General features: G+C 43.0%; 1 long non-coding RNA gene across 1 annotated transcript; it reads right to left on the bottom strand.

Annotated features, from left to right (window-relative positions):
* Positions 1-925: 925 nt before the first annotated feature.
* LOC106583113 (uncharacterized) lies at positions 926-12,481 on the bottom strand. The gene is made up of 3 exons (XR_001323439.3): positions 12,025-12,481; positions 11,813-11,916; positions 926-4,195 (listed from the first exon to the last, which is right to left on the bottom strand). It is a non-coding gene; the product is annotated as an uncharacterized LOC106583113 (long non-coding RNA).
* Between the last annotated feature and the right edge of the window lie 5,287 nt (positions 12,482-17,768).

The raw sequence follows: 17,768 nt of genomic DNA, 5'->3' as shown, positions 1-17,768 counted from the left end.
GAGGGGGAAGAGGAGAAGTAGGGAGAAGGGGGGAAGCGGAGGAACATGTAAAAAGATAATTATTTCCACTTTTCCAGAGGGACTGTTATTTTCCCTGGTGTCCAATAGGCTCCCCTTCATCCACAGTGTTTAACTGATAACCAGGTCTCCAGCTTGAACTGTGTGACTCACTAAATAGCTGTTTGGTTTGGTAGGACTGTGCCATTTGGGAAATGGACTGGAGCAGGGCTTACTATAATGGGAAGAGTGTGGATATGGGATATGGTTCATAGACTATATATTGAGTTGGGTTTATAGGGAATTGATATAGGAATTAATTCTCAGAACACCATGGGAAATGGATTGGTGAATATTCTTAAGTAATGGGTTTTGCAGAGAAAATAGGAATTTGTGGTTTGTATTTAGAATACATTCACCTCAGGCATCTCGTTGTGCCCTTGTGTGTGTGTGTGTGTGTGTGTGTGTGTGTGTGTGTGTGTGTGTGTGTGTGTGTGTGTGTGTGTGTGTGTGTGTGTGCAGGTAAATGTGTTTGCATGTGAGTGTGAGCGCATGAGTATGTGTGCTGTATGTGGCTGTGCCTAGCTACTCTAGTGTGAAATCGTGTGGAGGTTCCTCCATTCCACCCCATTTAGCCACACATCACCCATCTCCCATTCCTGACAAGTTTCTTAACTGCTCTAAAATGCAAGCGCCTCGGGGTGGGTGGCGTGGCGTGTGTGTGAAGGCGTATGTTGTCGAAGAGGGGGGCGGGGGGGGGGGGGCCGGTGATGCATTGCTTCTGGAAAGTCAAATATCTTGAAAACTTGACTGCTGACATGCAAAACATTTTGGAACTGTATCTACGGTGGACTAATGAAGAAAATACCAAAATAGGTTTGGGATAGGGTTAAAACAGAAAAAATACTGACCATTAAGTTTAGCCATTTATTCCGACTGGTTAGATAACATAAGCATAACCACATGTAACATATGGATTTACATTAGTATGTGCGTCAAAATGCAAAGTTGCACCTCACTTTTCTATTTTTCTAGTTCTTACTTAAAACCGATCACAATTTGAAAGAATTTCGAAGTCATGTCGGAATTTTTTTCTTCCAGTGTGTGATGTAATATAGAGGACCCAGCAAGCCAGCCTATTCTCTATAATGTAAACTACAACAGAAATAACTTTAAATATACAGTACCAGTCAAAAGTTTTGAGACACCTACTCATTCACGGGTTTTTCTTTATTATCACTACATTGTAGAATAATAGTGAAGGCATCACAACTATGAAATAGCACATATGAAATCATGTAAACTCAGCAAAAAAGAAACGTCCCTTTTTCAGGACCATGTCTTTCAAAGATAATTTGTAAAAATCCAAATAACTTCACAGATCTTCATTGTAAAGGGTTTAAACACGGTTTCCGATGCTTGGTCAATGAACCATAAACAATTAATGAACATGCACCTGTGGAACGGTCGTTAAGACACTAACAGCTTACAGACCGTAGGCAATTAAGATCACAGTTATGAAAAATTAGGACACTAAAGAGGCCTTCTACTGACTCTGAAAAACACCAAAAGAAAGATGCCCAGGGTCCCTGCTGTGTGTGAACGTGCCTTAGGCATGCTGCAAGGAGGCATGAGGACTGCAGATGTGGCCAGAGCAATAAATTGCAATGTCCATACTGAGATGCTTAAGACAGCGCTACAGAGAGACAGGACGGAAAGGTGATTGTCCTCGCAGTGGCAGACCACGTGTAACAACACTTGCACAGGATCGGTACATCCGAACATCATACCTGCAGGACAGGTACAGGATGGCAACAACAACTGCCTGAGTTATACCAGGAATGGACAATCCCTCCATCAGTGCTCAGAATGTCTGCAATAGGCTGAGAGAGGCTGGACTGAGGGCCTTTAGGCCTGTTGTAAGGCATGTCCTCACCAGACATCACCGGCAACAACGTCGCCTCACTGACAAGTCGCGGTTTTGTCTAACCAGGGGTGATGGTCGGATTTGCGTTTATCGTCAACGGAATGAGCGTTACACCGAGGCCTGTACTCTGGAGCGGGATCGATTTGGAGGTGGAGGGTCCATCATGGTCTGGGGCGGTGTGTCACAGCATCATTAGACTGAGCTTGTTGTCATTGCAGGCAATCACAACGCTGTGCATTACAGGGAAGACATCCTCCTCCCTCATGTGGTACCCTTCCTGCAGGCTCATCCTGACATGACCCTCCAGCATGACAATGCCACCAGCCATACTGATCATTCTTTTCTTGATTTCCTGCAAGACAGGAATGTCAGTGTTCTGCCATGGCCAGCGAAGAGCCCGGATCTCAATACCATTGAGCACATCTGTGACCTGTTGGATCGGAGGGTGAGGGCTAGGGCCATTCCCTCCAGAAATGTCCGGGAACTTGCAGGTGCCTTGGTGGAAGAGTTGGGTAACATCTCACAGCAAGAACTGGCAAATCTGGTGCAGTCCATGAGGAGGAGATGCACTGCAGTACTGAATGCAGCTGGTGGCCACACCAAATTACTGTCAAGAGTGTGCAAAGCTGTCATCAAAGCAAAGTGTGGCTACTTTGAAGAGTCTCAAATATAAAACATATTTTGATTTATTTAAGACTTTTTTGGTTACTTCATGATTCCATATGTGTTATTTCATAGTTTTGATGTCTTCACTATTATTCTACAATGTAGAAAATAGTCAAATAAAGAAAAACCCTTGACTGAGTAGGTGTGTCCAAACTTTTGACTGGTACTGTATAGGAAATTAATCCAAATCATTTGCACTTATGACTATTGGTTTCAATTTCATTTTCAGCCAACTTGCAAGCAAATACTTTATGAATGTATAGTTACAAATCATCTTGCAAGGTTGCTAGCCAACTAGCCTGCTAACGTTAGCCCTACCAGCACAGCATGAGTCTGTCATTTACTATCAACACCTAGCTTACAGCTACATTAAAGTAAATTAAAGTTTTGGAAATACATAAAGCCATCTGACGTGTAATCTACTTGACACATTAAAGTTACTTACCTTACAGATCACAGTCAGCTAATTTCCACTCCATTCATATGAAAATCTGTTTGATTCATACACTGGCTTGTCTGGCTGTCATGTTTTTATTTTAACCTGCCCTTCCCTTATCTACACTGAAATAATATAATTTCAGTAATCTTCTATTATGATTCATTTTTTTCCCTAGCTTGCATAGCTCATTAGTACACCCTTATGCTTGAATATACTGTATACATATGTCACGCCCTGACCTTAGAGACGTTTATTTTCCTTTAGTTTGGTTAGGTCAGGGTGTGATGTGGGGTGGGAAATGTAGTTTTTCTATTTCTTTGTTTTGGCTGAGTGTGGTTTCCAATCAGAGGCAGCTGTCCATCGTTGTCTCTGATTGGGAACCATACTTAGGCAGCCCTTTTTCCCTCCTTGAGTTGTGGGATCTTGTTTTTGTGTAGCTGCCTTGGAACAGCCCCAGAACGTCACGTTTCTGTTTATCCTGTTTATTGTTTTGTTCAGTTTCACGTCAAAATAAAGGATGTGGAATTACCGGCACTCTGCGCCTTGGCTTATTTAAGACAGGGAGTTTGAGGACAGTGATCGTGACAAGGTATCTATTGTAGGTCCTAGGATACAACAATGAATAATGTGGAACAAATAAATACTATCAAAGGATACCTTACAACATACAATGGACAACTTGTGAAACAACTGTGAAAACCAACCTGGCAATATTTGAGATTTTAAGACATTACCGTTGATATATTTTGGTACAGTTGTCATTAATTTATTTTCATAGATTTTTTTGTACACTCACATGGCAATCATAGACTAAAATACTGAATTCTGGTGTGTGGAAAATAGAGTAGGTGGTTACTGTGTGGGTGGGATGTTCTGCCTGTCACTTGTTCTCAATAGGCAGCCAGTCTTAGAAGGGGGACTTGAAGAGGGAGACCAGGCACTGCTGCTCTCTTTGTTCTGAGTGTTTGCAGTGCTAATGTTTTTAGTTAATCTGTGTATCTCACATAATTATGTGCCCAGTATGATAGAGCAAGAAAACGTTCTTAGCAGATAATGACATGACAATAACAGTAGCTGTAGATGATGTAATAAAAAGTTGGAGGGTGGTTGGTAATGGAGGACATCAGGTGTATCCACGTCTGGATGTTGGGCAGAAGCCCTAGGTCCTGGAGAACAGGAGCAGAGTTAAAAGTTATTCGGGATCGGTGTCCCATCCACGGGACGGTTGAGCTAATATAGGCTAATGCGATTAGCATAAGGTTATAAGTAACAAGAAAACTTCCCAGGACATAGACATATCTGATGTTGCCAGAAAGCTTAAATTCTTGTTTATCTGACTGCACTGTCCAATGTACAGTAGATATTACAGTGAAAGAATGACATGCTATTGTTTGAGGAGAGTGCACAGTTTTGAACATGAAAAGTTATTAATAAACAAATTAGGAACATTTGGGCAGTCTTGATTTTGAACAGAAATACATTGGATCAGTCTAAAACTTTGCACATACACTGCTGCTATCTAGTGGCCAGAATCTAAACTGCACATTGTCTGGAATAATACATTATGGCCTTTCTTGCATTCCAAAGATGATGGTACAAAAAAATACAAAAAGAGCAGTTGGTTTTTCTTTGTGTTGTCTTTTACCAGATCTACTGTGTTATATTCTCCTACATTCCTTTCACATTTCCACAAACTTTAAAGTGTCCTTTGAAATGGTACCAAGAATATGCATATCCTTGCTTCAGGGCCTGAGCTACAGGCAGTTATATTTGGATATGTCATTTTAGGTGAAAATTGAAAAAAACGGGTGGATCCTTAACTTGTTATGGATAGGGGGCAGTATTTTCACGGCCGGATAAAAAACATACCCGATTTAATGTGGTTATTACTCCTGCCCAGAAACTAGAATATGCATGTAATTAGTAGCTTTGGATAGAAAACACTCCAACGTTTCTAAAACTGTTTGAATGGTGTCTGTGAGTATAACAGAACTCAAATGGCAGGCCAAAACCTGAGAAGATTCTGCACAGGAAGTACCCTGTCTGACCATTTCTTGGCCTTCTTTGTCATCTCTATCCAAAAACAGAGGATCTCTGCTGTAACGTGACACTTTCTAAGGCTCCCATAGGCTCTCAGAAGGCGCCAGAACGTTGAATGATGACTCTGTAGTCTCTGGCTGAAAAACAGTAGCGCATTTGGATAGGGGTCGATCTGAGAACAATGAGACGGGTGCACGCGTGCACGTGAAGAGTCCATTTTACATTTTCAGTCTTTGAACGAAAACAACGACTCCCGGTCGGAATATTATCACTATTTTACGAGAAAAATCGCATAAAAATTGATTTTAAACAGCATCAGACATGTTTGGAAATACGTTAATGGAATATTTTGATTTTTTTGTCACGAAAAGCACCGGCGCATCACCCTTCGGATAGTGTCTTGAACGCACGAACAAAACGCCGCTATTTGGATATAACTATGGATTATTTGGAACCAAACCAACATTTGTTGTTGAAGTAGAAGTCCTGGGAGTGCATTCTGACGAAGAACAGCAAAGTTAATCCAATTTTTCTTATAGTAAATCTGAGTTTGGTGAGTACCAAACTTGGTGGGTGTCAAAATAGCTAGCCTGTGATGGCCAGGCTATCTACTCAGAATATTGCAAAATGTGCTTTCACCGAATAGCTATTTTAACATCGGACACCGCGATTGCATAAAGGAGTTCTGTATCTATAATTCTTAACCTGTTAGGGCTAGGGGGCAGTATTTACACCGCCGGATAAAAAACGTACCCGATTTAATCTGGTTACCACTCCTACCCAGTAACTAGAATATGCATATACTTATTACATATGGATAGAAAACACCCTAAAGTTTCTAAAACTGTTTGAATGGTGTCTGTGAGTATAACAGAACTCATTTGGCAGGCAAAAAACTGAGAAGGTTTCATGCAGGAAGTGGCCTGTCTGACAAGGTGTCGTTCTTCTTGTCTCTGTTTATTGAAGAGTGAGGATCTTAGCTGTCCCGTGACACTTCCTACGGCTGCCATAGGGTCTCAGAAGGCGGTAAAAAGCTGAATCGTGGCTTTGCAGGCTCTGGCTGAAAAAAAGTAGCGCGTTTGGGTAGTGGCTGGTTACAGTACTGTGAGACTCAGGCTCGTGCCCGCGTCGACCGAAAGCTTTGTTTACTTTCCTCTGTTTAGCTAAATGGACATTCCCGGTCGGAATATTATCGCTTTTTTACGAGAAAAATGGCATAAAAATGGATTTTAAACAGCGGTTGACATGCTTCGAAGTACGGTAATGGAATATATAGATTTTTTTGTCACGAATTGCGCCCTGCGCGCGACCCTGATTTACCATTTCAGATAGTGTCTGGGACGCACGAACAAAACGCCGCTATTCGGATATAACGATGGATTATTTTGGACCAAACCAACATTTGTTATTGAAGTAGCAGTCCTGGGAGTGCATTCTGACGAAGACAACAAAAGGTAATCAAACTTTTATAATAGTAAACCTGATATTGGTGAGTGCTAAACTTGCCGGGTGTCTAAATAGCTAATCCGTGATGCCTGGGCTATGTACTTAGAATATTGCAAAATGTGCTTTCACCAAAAAGCTATTTTAAAATCGGACATATCGAGTGCATAGAGGAGTTCTGTATCTATAATTCTTAAAATAATTGTTATGCTTTTTGTGAACGTTTATCGTGAGTAATTTAGTAAATTCACCGGAAGTGTTCGGTGGGAATGCTAGTTCTGAATGTCACATGCTAATGTAAAAAGCTGGTTTTTGATATAAATATGAACTTGATTGAACAAAACATGCATGTATTGTATAACATAATGTCCTAGGGTTGTCATCTGATGAAGATCATCAAAGGTTAGTGCTGCATTTAGCTGTGGTTTTGTTTTTTGTGACATTATATGCTAGCTTGAAAAATGGGTGTCTGATTATTTCTGGCTGGGCTCTCTCCTGACATAATCTAATGTTTTGCTTTCGTTGTAAAGCCTTTTTGAAATCGGACAGTGTGGTTAGATAAAGGAGAGTCTTGTCTTTAAAATGGTGTAAAATAGTGTCGTGACGTTGTATTAGTTAATGTGACGACTGTTGCTCATCGAATGATTAACGGTTTATAATTGCGTGATTAAATTAATTAAGCAATGAATCAAGCAATTATTAACTCATCAACCTGGGGCACCATGGGAACAGTATTTTGATTGAGTTTCTATTTCCCAAATTAACTCAAAGGATATCAGAATATCGATTTTACAACAGTCGCTAAATTAATCAATTTCCTCTACAGTCTCATTCTGAACGTCGCATAATCCGGGAATCCGCACAGACCCGGGCTTCACCAATGAGTTTACCACACCAATCTTAGTTGATTATTTATTTACTAGCAAGCTAAAATGATGATAAAAATACACATACACAAAACACAGTCTAGCTATTGATTAGGACTTAGTATAACGGGCCAACATACTATGGCGCGTGTTACCCAAAATGGGGATTTAAAAGAGAGAGAAATCAAGAAAGTACACGAGAGAAAAATACATTTGGGTTCATTTGTCAGCCATGCTTATTTAAACCTAGCCTTGCCCCGAACTGCCGCTCTTATGGGTCAGAATATAATGATGTAATTACGTGTTGAGGTCTCAGGTGGGAAGCTCCACGTGTGTTGTTTAGGCTTCTCAATGACGCACTTCTCCGGCGCAACTCTCTGGTTGTCCTCACGATGTCAGTGTCCTTCTTGGCTAAGTGGTCTGATCCCTCGCCCTTGATCTGAAAGGGGTCTTCTGAGGACAGACAGCTCTGTAGCTCAGAGTTCACAGCTTCGGACTCGAACGGTGTATATACCACGATTCAATGGAGAGTGTGGTTCGGCTTGAATTCACCCGCTTAGACACAGCTACTCGTCCATAGCTCGTGTAGAAAAAGATTTCTTTGTCTTCAACCTTGTGTTTCGTTTTGGGGTTCGTTGACTTTGTTAGACCTTAGCTGCAGCTTGGGGTCACTTAGTCTCCTATGTTAATTCTTCACTCTCCTGTCTTATACCCTTGGGTCAGAAGTGGGCGTAACCGCCTTTAGGGCAATTCTCTGGGCGGACCAAGTTAAGGGGCAAGGCCTAGATTTGACTAAAATCCTATTTTAGACACTACCTTCACATCTCATCTTTACCAAAACATTCTCTTTGATTTGGATATTTTCCACACAACGTACAATGTATAAACATCAGGCATATACTGGGAAAACTCTTAAAGGTACAATGTTTTCATAATAACGTCATCTCTTAACCTTTAATAACAATTCAAAAGTTACATACATTTTCATATTCCACCTCTCGTCATGACCACCGTTGTGGCTGACGGAAACCATTGTTCCAAAGTCCCTTTATTGCATGTTTAAGGTTCTGAGGCCAGAATTCCATTGTGAGGACAAAGGAATTTCTCTGTGGCCTAAGGTTTATTATGGCGTGAGGGGTCATAAAACCCCCACATCTTCAGACCCCTAGATCTCTCCTCCTCTGTTGGGGTTTTGGGAGATAATCTGTAGGGTGGTGGTCTCCTGTACCCTGACCTGATCAGGACAGTCATGACAATAGTAATATGTTTGAAAAATTGAAGTTTTCGGATTTGCGAGGAGGTTTTATTTCGCGCCACGCCCTATCATTGGATATTGGAGCGGTGTTCCGCTAGCGGAACGTCTAGATGTAAGAGTTAAGAGGTAAAAGGGAACAGGGTAGGAGACAGAGACGTAAACAAGAAAACACGCAGGCTACACTATACTGGGAGACGATTTGATGGATTAGTGCAGTGTTATCCTCTCTAGGGTAGGTGGCACCAAATCGTCCCACCTACGTAACAGCCAGTGTAATCCCGTGGCGCGTTATTCAAAAACCTCAAAAATGCAAAAACTTCAATTTTTCAAACATATGACTATTTTACACCATTTTAAAGACAAGACTCTCGTTAATCTAACCACACTGTCCGATTTCAAAAAGGCTTTACCACGAAAGCAAAACATTAGATTATGTCAGCAGAGTACCCAGCCAGAAATAATCAGACACCCATTTTTCAAGCTAGCATATAATGTCACATAAACCCAAACCACAGCTAAATGCAGCACTAACCTTTGATGATCTTCATCAGATGACAACCCTAGGACATTATGTTATACAATACATGCATGTTTTGTTCAATCAAGTTCATATTTTTATCAAAAAACAGCTTTTTACATTAGCATGTGACTAGCATGTGACTAGCATTCCCACCGAACACTGCCGGTGAATTTACTAAATTACTCACGATAAACGTTCACAAAAAGCATAACAATTATTTTAAGAATTATAGATACAGAACTCCTCTATGCACTCGATATGTCCGATTTTATAATAGCTTTTCGGTGAAAGCACATTTTGCAATATTCTCAGTAGATAGCCCGGCATCACAGGGCTAGCTATTTAGACACCCGGCAAGTTTAGCACTCACCAAAGTCAGATTTACTATAACAAAAATGTTATTACCTTTGCTGTCTTCGTAAGAATACACTCCCAGGACTTCTACTTCAATAACAAATGTTGGTTTTGTTCAAAATAATCCATAGTTATATCCAAACAGCGGCGTTTTGTTCGTGCGTTCAAGACACTATCCGAAAGGGTAAATAAGGGTGACGAGCATGGCGCAATTTGTGACAAAAAAATTCTAAATATTCCATTACCGTACTTCGAAGCATGTCAACCGCTGTTTAACCTGTTATGGCTAGGGGGCAGTATTTTCACGGCTGGATAAAAAACGTACCCGATTTAATCTGGTTACTACTCCTGCCCAGTAACTAGAATATGCATATAATTATTGGCTTTGGATAGAAAACACTCCAAAGTTTCTAAAACTGTTTGAATGGTGTCTGTGAGTATAACAGAACTCAAATGGCAGGTCAAAACCAGAGAGATTCCTTTACAGGAAGTGGCCTGTCTGACCATTTCTTGAACTTCTTTGCCATCTCTATCTTTTACAAAGGATCTCTGCTCTAACGTGACACTTCCTATGTCTTCCATGGGCGCTCAGAGCCCGGGAAAAACCTGAATGTCGTCATCTCAGCCCCAGGCTGAAACGCATTATCGCCTTTCTCAAGTGGCCGATCAAGGAACTGTGGGCTTAGGCGCGTGCCCTGGCCACCCCCGTCTTTGTGATTTTTCCTCTGTTTGCCGAAAAGGAGATTCCCGGTCGGAATATTATCGCTTTTTTACGAGATAAATTGCATAAAAATTGATTTTAAACAGCGGTTGACATGCTTCGAAGTACGATAATGGAATATTTAGAATTTTTTTGTCACGAATTGCGCCATGCGCACGACCCTGATTTACCATTTCAGATAGTGTCTGGGACGCACGAACAAAACGCCGCTATTCGGATATAACGATGGATTATTTTGGACCAAACCAACATTTGTTATTGAAGTAGCAGTCCTGGGAGTGCATTCTGACGAAGACAACAAAAGGTAATCAAACTTTTATAATAGTAAATCTGATTTTGGTGAAGGCTAAACTTGCCGGGTGTCTAAATAGCTAGCCCGTGATGGCTGGGCTATGTACTTAGAATATTGCAAAATGTGCTTTCACCAAAAAGCTATTTTAAAATCGGACATATCGAGTGCATAGAGGAGTTCTGTATCTATAATTCTTAAAATAATTGTTATGCTTTTTGTGAACGTTTATCGTGAGTAATTTAGTAAATTGTTAGCAAATTCCCCGGAAGTTTGCGGGGGGTATGCTAGCTCTGAACGTCACATGCTAATGTAAAAAGCTGTTTTTTGATATAAATATAAACTTGATTGAACAAAACATGCATGTATTGTATAACATAATGTCCTAGGTGTGTCATCTGATGAAGATCATCAAAGGTTAGTGCTGCATTTAGCTGTCTTCTGGGTTTTTGTGACATTATATGCTAGCTTGAAAAATGGGTGTCTGATTATTTCTGGCTTGGTACTCTGCTGACATAATCTGATGTTTTGCTTTCGCTGTAAAGCCTTTTTGAAATCGGACAGTGTGGTTAGATAAAGGAGAGTCTTGTCTTTAAAATGCTGTGAAATAGTCATATGTTTGAAAAATTGAAGTTTTTGTATTTTTGAGGAATTTGTAATTCGCGCCACGCGTATCATTGGATATTGGAGCAGGTGTTCCGCTAGCGGAACGTCGAGATGTAAGAGGTTAAAATCAATTTTTATGCCATTTTTCTCGTAAAAAAGCGATAATATTCCGACCGGGAATCTGCGTTTAGGTAAACAGATGAAAGAAAATAAAGCATTCGGTCGACTCGGGCACGCGCCTAAGCCCATAGTACTCTGATCGGCCACTTGCCAAAAGCGATAATGTGTTTCAGCCAGAGGCTGCCTCGATATCGTTCAGCTTTTTCCCGGGCTCTGAGAGCCTATGGGAGCCGTAGGAAGTGTCACGTTAGAGCAAAGATCCTCAGTCTTCAATAAAAAGAGCCAAGATGAAACACAACTTGTCAGACAGGCCACTTCCTGCATGGAATCTTCTCAGGTTTTGGCCTGCCATTTGAGTTCTGTTATACTCACAGACACCATTCAAACAGTTTTAGAAACTTTAGGGTGTTTTCTATCCAAAGCCAATCATTATATGCATATTCTAGTTACTGGGCAGGAGTAGTAACCAGATTAAATCAGGTACGTTTTTTATCCGGCCATGTCAATACTGCCCCCTAGCCCTAACAGGTTATAAATGGGAGATATGTACTAACCAAAGCTTAACATACTTTGTCTATCGGGCTTCACCGAAGTGTAGGGCATCAGTGCTTTCAGTGGTCAACAGTCCAATTGCTACAACTGGGGAAGATTTTTGGCTTCCACCGAGGAAACCCTAGGAAGACAAAGAGAAAAATATCAGTGTTAGGGAAACTAAAACTAGCTTCAGGTTATTTTGTGTGCAAATGCAATAGTTATTATCTGAGATTTTTTTTATATTCACATTAACAGATGGTGACCCCAGCTAGGAGCGAAAGAGCAGTGAGGTTTCCCAGGTCTCGCCTTCCTTTCATCCTTCTTCCAAACCAAGCAATTCGCCCAGATGTCGTAGCACTGGTGGGTAGGAGCGTTGGGACAAGAACCGAAAGGTTGGTGGATCAGATCCCAGAGCTGATGGACATAATTTTTTGTCACAACTTGTGGACTTGTTTACGTGCTGCTGTGAGTTTTGTTGCTAGCGTTACTTTGCTAACTGCCAACATTACAGTTTTTACTTTTTAATTACTGTTTTATATTTTTATTTTTTCCCCCTCGCTCAACTTTTTTCATTAAACTTTTTCACCCCGGACATGTACTGTCAACCGGTGTCGCTCATTCAGCCGGCAGAAACTTTCAACCGGTTCTCCCCATTAAGCAACGAGTCGGAATCAGAAGCCAAGCCTTCTCTGGTCTCTCCTCCACCCGTTATGGGGTCTCCCACCATTAGCTCTGACAAATTGAAAATCCTTGTCATTGACGACTCGATTACCTGCAGTATTAAACTTAAAAAGAATCATCCAGCGATCATACACTGTTTACCAGGGGGCAGGGCTACCAACGTTTTGGCTAATCTGAAGATGGTGCTGGCTAAGTCTAAAACTAAGTCTAAACTATCTACAAATTCTTTCTTTTGGGAGGGGCAGAAAACAGTTTAACCAGCGATTGAGTTGTGAGACTGCTGTAGAGCTCATCACTCCCCCTAACTGGGAGGGGGCCAGAGACAATTACTCAATGCCGACACATCTTTCTAGCTGATTTACACACTGATGGCTATGTTGAGCTTGGTGACCTCTGACTGTTTCATCCTAACATCGTTGGTGCCGACGTGGATAACAATATCCCTATACCTCTCTACACTCGCCAATTTTAGCCTTAGCCAGCACCATGTTCAGATTAGCCTTAACATCGGTAGCCCAGCCCCCTGGTAAACAATGTAAGATCGCTGGATGATTTGTTTTAAGTCTAATACTGCGGGAAATGGAGTGGCCAATGACTAGGGTTTTCAATTTGTCAGAGCTAACGGTGGGAGGCTTCGGCGTCTCAGACCTCGTAACGGGTGGAGGAGAGACCAGAGAAGACTCAGCCTCTGACTCCAACCCGTTGCTTAGTGGGGAGAACCGGTTGAACGTTTCTGTCGGCTGAATGTGCGACACCGGTTGAGCATTCCTACAGCATTTCCCTCCAGAAGCCATGAGAAAGTTGTCCGGCTGCGGGGACTGTGCGAGGGGATTTATACTACTATCTGTACTTATTGGTGGCACAAACACTGTTTCATCCTTTCCTACACTTAAATTACCCTTGCCTAAAGATTGTGTCTGAAGCTGGGCTTGCAGCACAGCTATTCTTGCCGTAAGGTGATTGTTCTCATGTATATTATGATTACAACTGCAATTAGAAGGCATAATGTTAATGTTACAACCTAGCTTCGGCTAGTGGAGGTCCTGATGAACCATATCCAGATAGCATCTGGGGTGAAAAAGTTGAGGGAAAAAATGTCAATATAAAATGGTAATTAAAAAGTAAAAACCGTAAAGTTGGTAGGTAGCAAAGTAAGGTTAGCAATAAACCACACAGCAGCACGTAAACAAGTCTAGGATCAGTCTGTATATCTGGAGTAGTTCTCCTGCTTTATCCGGTTTCCTGTGTGAATTTAAGTATGCTTCCCCTAATTCTCTCTCTCTTTCTCTCTTCTCTCTGAGGACCTGAGCCTTAGGACCATGCCTCAGGACTACCTGGCCTGATGACTCCTTGCTGTCCCCAGTCCACCTGGTCGTGCTGCTGCTCCAGTTTCAACTGTTCTGCCTGCGGCTATGGAACCCTGACCTGTTCACCGGACATGCTACCTTGTCCCAGACCTGCTGTTTTCGACTCTCTCTCTCTACCGCACCTGCTGTATCTAACTCTGAATGATAGGAGTAAATGTCAGTTGACTTTTCATAGCCTGAGGTGCTGACCTGTTGCACCCTCTACAATGACTGTGATTATTATTATTTGACCCTGTTGGTCATCTATGAACATCTTGGCCATGTACTGTTATAATCTCCACCCGGCATAGCCAGAAGAGGACTGGTCACCCCTCAGAGCCTGGTTCCTCTCAAGGTTTCTTCCTAGGTTCCAGCCTTTCTAGGGAGTTTTTCCTAGCCACTGTGCTTCTACATCTGCATTGCTGGCTGTTTGGGGTTTAAGGATGGTGTTCTGTGAAGCACTTTGTGACATCGGCTGATGTAAAAAGGGCTTTATAAATAAAATTGATTGATTGACTGAGCTGACAAGGTAAAAATCAGTTGTTCTGCCCATGAGCAAGGCAGTTAACCCACTGTTCCCCGGGTGCCAATGATGTCGATTAAGGCAGCCCCACGTATCTCACTTATTCAGAGCGGTTGGGTTAAATGCAGAAGACACATTTCAGTTGAATGCATTCAGTTATACAACTAACTACGTAGCCCCCGTTCTCTTTCCCTTCTTGATTCTGCTCCGGTAGCTCTCCTTCTGTTTATCCTGCGCCTTGACGATGTTCAGTCTCACCTTGATTTATAACAGGAATAAATGCACTTATATTTCATATTACAAATACATTACAAATACAAATGCTCTCTGATATGACATTCATTGAAATCATAATAATTTCAGATATAATATAGAATGTGATTGATAAACAAAAGGTTATTTCACTTGCCCAGCTGTCCACCTCCTTGACAATTCCCTGTTAGAAGAAACGTAGGTTGATTTTGGCAACCATTTGCTTTACTCCGAAATGGCCAGCGTGCATCTCGGTCAGCACAGTCTTCTTCTCCTCCTTAGTAAAAGTCCCCCTCCTGTGTGGCTGGCCATCCTTCCCCCGTAGGTACAAATGATTGCCTAAGAAGTTGGACGGGAAAAGTTGTTGAAATACTCAAGTCTAAGTACATTTGCATTGCTGTCTTTCTCTCTGTTTCTCTCTCTCCATCTCTCTCAGGCTGTCTTCCACTCTCTTCCCACCTCTCTCTTATCTTCCTTTCCCCCCTCTCTCTCTGTCTGTCTAGCAAAGACACCTAGTTAAGGGCATTTGGAATGACCATAATTGCTTACACCTATCCATTTGATTGATCAGATTTAATTTATAGCTAGACACCTCTATATGACAGACATATAACTATATCAGTGGAGGCTGCTAAGAGGAGGATGGCTCATAATAATGTCTGGAGTGGAGTAAATGGAATGGTATGAAACACGTGGTTTCCATGTGGTTGATACCATTCCATTAACTCCATCCCAGCCATTATTATGAGCTATATGTATAGCTCGTAACATTTAACATTTACATTTAAGTCATTTAGCAGACGCTCTTAACCAGAGCGACTTACAAATTGGTGCATTCACCTTATGATATCCAGTGGAACAACCACTTTACAATAGTGCATCTAAATCTTTTGGGGGGGGGGGAGGGGTTAGAAGGATTACTTTATCCTATCCTAGGTATCCCTTAAAGAGGTGGGGTTTCAGGTCTCTCCGGAACGTGGTGATTGACTCCGCTGTCCTGGCGTCGTGAGGGAGCTTGTTCCACCATAGGGGTGCCAGAGCAGCGAACAGATTTGACTGGGCTGAGCGGGAACTGTGCTTCCTCAGAGGTAGGGGGGCCAGCAGGCCAGAGGTGGATGAGCGCAGTGCCCTCGTTTGGGTGTAGGGACTGATCAGAGCCTGAAGGTACGGAGGTGCCGTTCCCCTCACAGCTCTGTAGGCAAGCACCATGGTCTTGTAGCAGATGCGAGCTTCAACTGGAAGCCAGTGGAGAGAGCGGAGGAGCGGGGTGACGTGAGAGAACTTGGGAAGGTTGAACACCAGACGGGCTGCGGCGTTCTGGATGAGTTGTAGGGGTTTAATGGCACAGGCAGGGAGCCCAGCCAACAGCGAGTTGCAGTAATCCAGACGGGAGATGACAAGTGCCTGGATTAGGACCTGCGCCGCTTCCTGTGTAAGGCAGGGTCGTACTCTGCGAATGTTGTAGAGCATGAACCTACAGGATCGGGTCACCGCCTTGATGTTAGTGGAGAACAACAGGGTGTTGTCCAGGGTCACGCCAAGGTTCTTAGCACTCTGGGAGGAGGACACAATGGAGTTGTCAACCGTGATGGCGAGATCATGGAACGGGCAGTCCTTCCCCGGGAGGAAAAGCAGCTCCGTCTTGCCGAGGTTCAGCTTGAGGTGGTGATCCGTCATCCACACTGATATGTCTGCCAGACATGCAGAGATGCGATTCGCCACCTGGTTATCAGAAGGGGGAAAGGAGAAGATTAATTGTGTGTCGTCTGCATAGCAATGATAGGAGAGACCATGTGAGGATATGACAGAGCCAAGTGACTTGGTGTATAGCGAGAATAGGAGAGGGCCTAGAACAGAGCTCTGGGGGACACCAGTGGTGAGAGCACGTGGTGCGGAGACAGATTCTCGCCACGCCACCTGGTAGGAGCGACCTGTCAGGTAGGACGCAATCCAAGCGTGGGCCGCGCCGGAGATGCCCAACTCGGAGAGGGTGGAGAGGAGGATCTGGTGGTTCACAGTATCAAAGGCAGCAGATAGGTCTAAAAGGATGAGAGCAGAGGAGAGAGAGTTAGCTTTAGCAGTGCGGAGAGCCTCCGTGACACAGAGAAGAGCAGTGTCAGTTGAATGACCAGTCTTGAAACCTGACTAATTTGGATCAAGAAGGTCATTCTGAGAGAGATAGCAAGAGAGCTGGCCAAGGACGGCACGTTCAAGAGTTTTGGAGAGAAAAGAAAGAAGGGATACTGGTCTGTAGTTGTTGACATCGGAGGGATCGAGTGTAGGTTTTTTCAGAAGGGGTGCAACTCTCGCTCTCTTGAAGACGGAAGGGACGTAGCCAGCGGTCAAGGATGAGTTGATGAGCGAGGTGAGGTAAGGGAGAAGGTCTCCGGAAATGGTCTGGAGAAGAGAGGAGGGGATAGGGTCAAGCGGGCAGGTTGTTGGGCGGCCATCACAAGACGCGAGATTTCATCTGGAGAGAGAGGGGAGAAAGAGGTCAAAGCACAGGGTAGGGGAGTGTGAGCAGGACCAGCGGTGTCGTTTGACTTAACAAACGAGGATTCGATGTCGTCGACCTTCTTTTCAAAATGGTTGACGAAGTCATCCGCAGATAGGGAGGAGGGGGGGGGAGGGGGAGGAGGATTCAGGAGGGAGGAGAAGGTGGCAAAGAGCTTCCTAGGGTTAGAGGCAGATCCTTGGAATTTAGAGTGGTAGAAAGTGGCTTTAGCAGCAGAAACAGAAGAGGAAAATGTAGAGAGGAGGGAGTGAAAGGATGCCAGGTCCGCAGGGAGGCGAGTTTTCCTCCATTTCCGCTCGGCTGCCCGGAGCCCTGTTTAAATGACCAAATAGCTACAGTTGAAGTCTGAAGTTTACATACATCTTAGCCAAATATATATTTAACTCAGTTTTTCACAATTCCTGACATTTAATCCTAGGGGGGTGACACTTTTTGGCAGGAGGACACTATTTGGCACGACAAGCCCATCCAATGGTAAAACTTTTAAAGGAGTGCAGGCTGGGAGGTGTGGGGCAGGCGGGCCGAGGGAGAGTTAGTGAGGGAAATCCAATAGCTATACAGCAAGAAAAATCGAAATAGATAGATTCCAGATGTCAGTCAGCTAGCGTGCTAGCACTAGGTGGAAAAAGCTACAAAACTCCCGTAGCCTACTTCACAGAGGACAAGTTGACAAA

This window comes from Salmo salar, chromosome 22, assembly GCF_965601325.2.
Source record: "Salmo salar chromosome 22, fSalSal1, whole genome shotgun sequence".
Classification (NCBI taxonomy): domain Eukaryota; kingdom Metazoa; phylum Chordata; class Actinopteri; order Salmoniformes; family Salmonidae; genus Salmo; species Salmo salar.
This window is presented reverse-complemented; position numbering and strand designations above follow the sequence as displayed.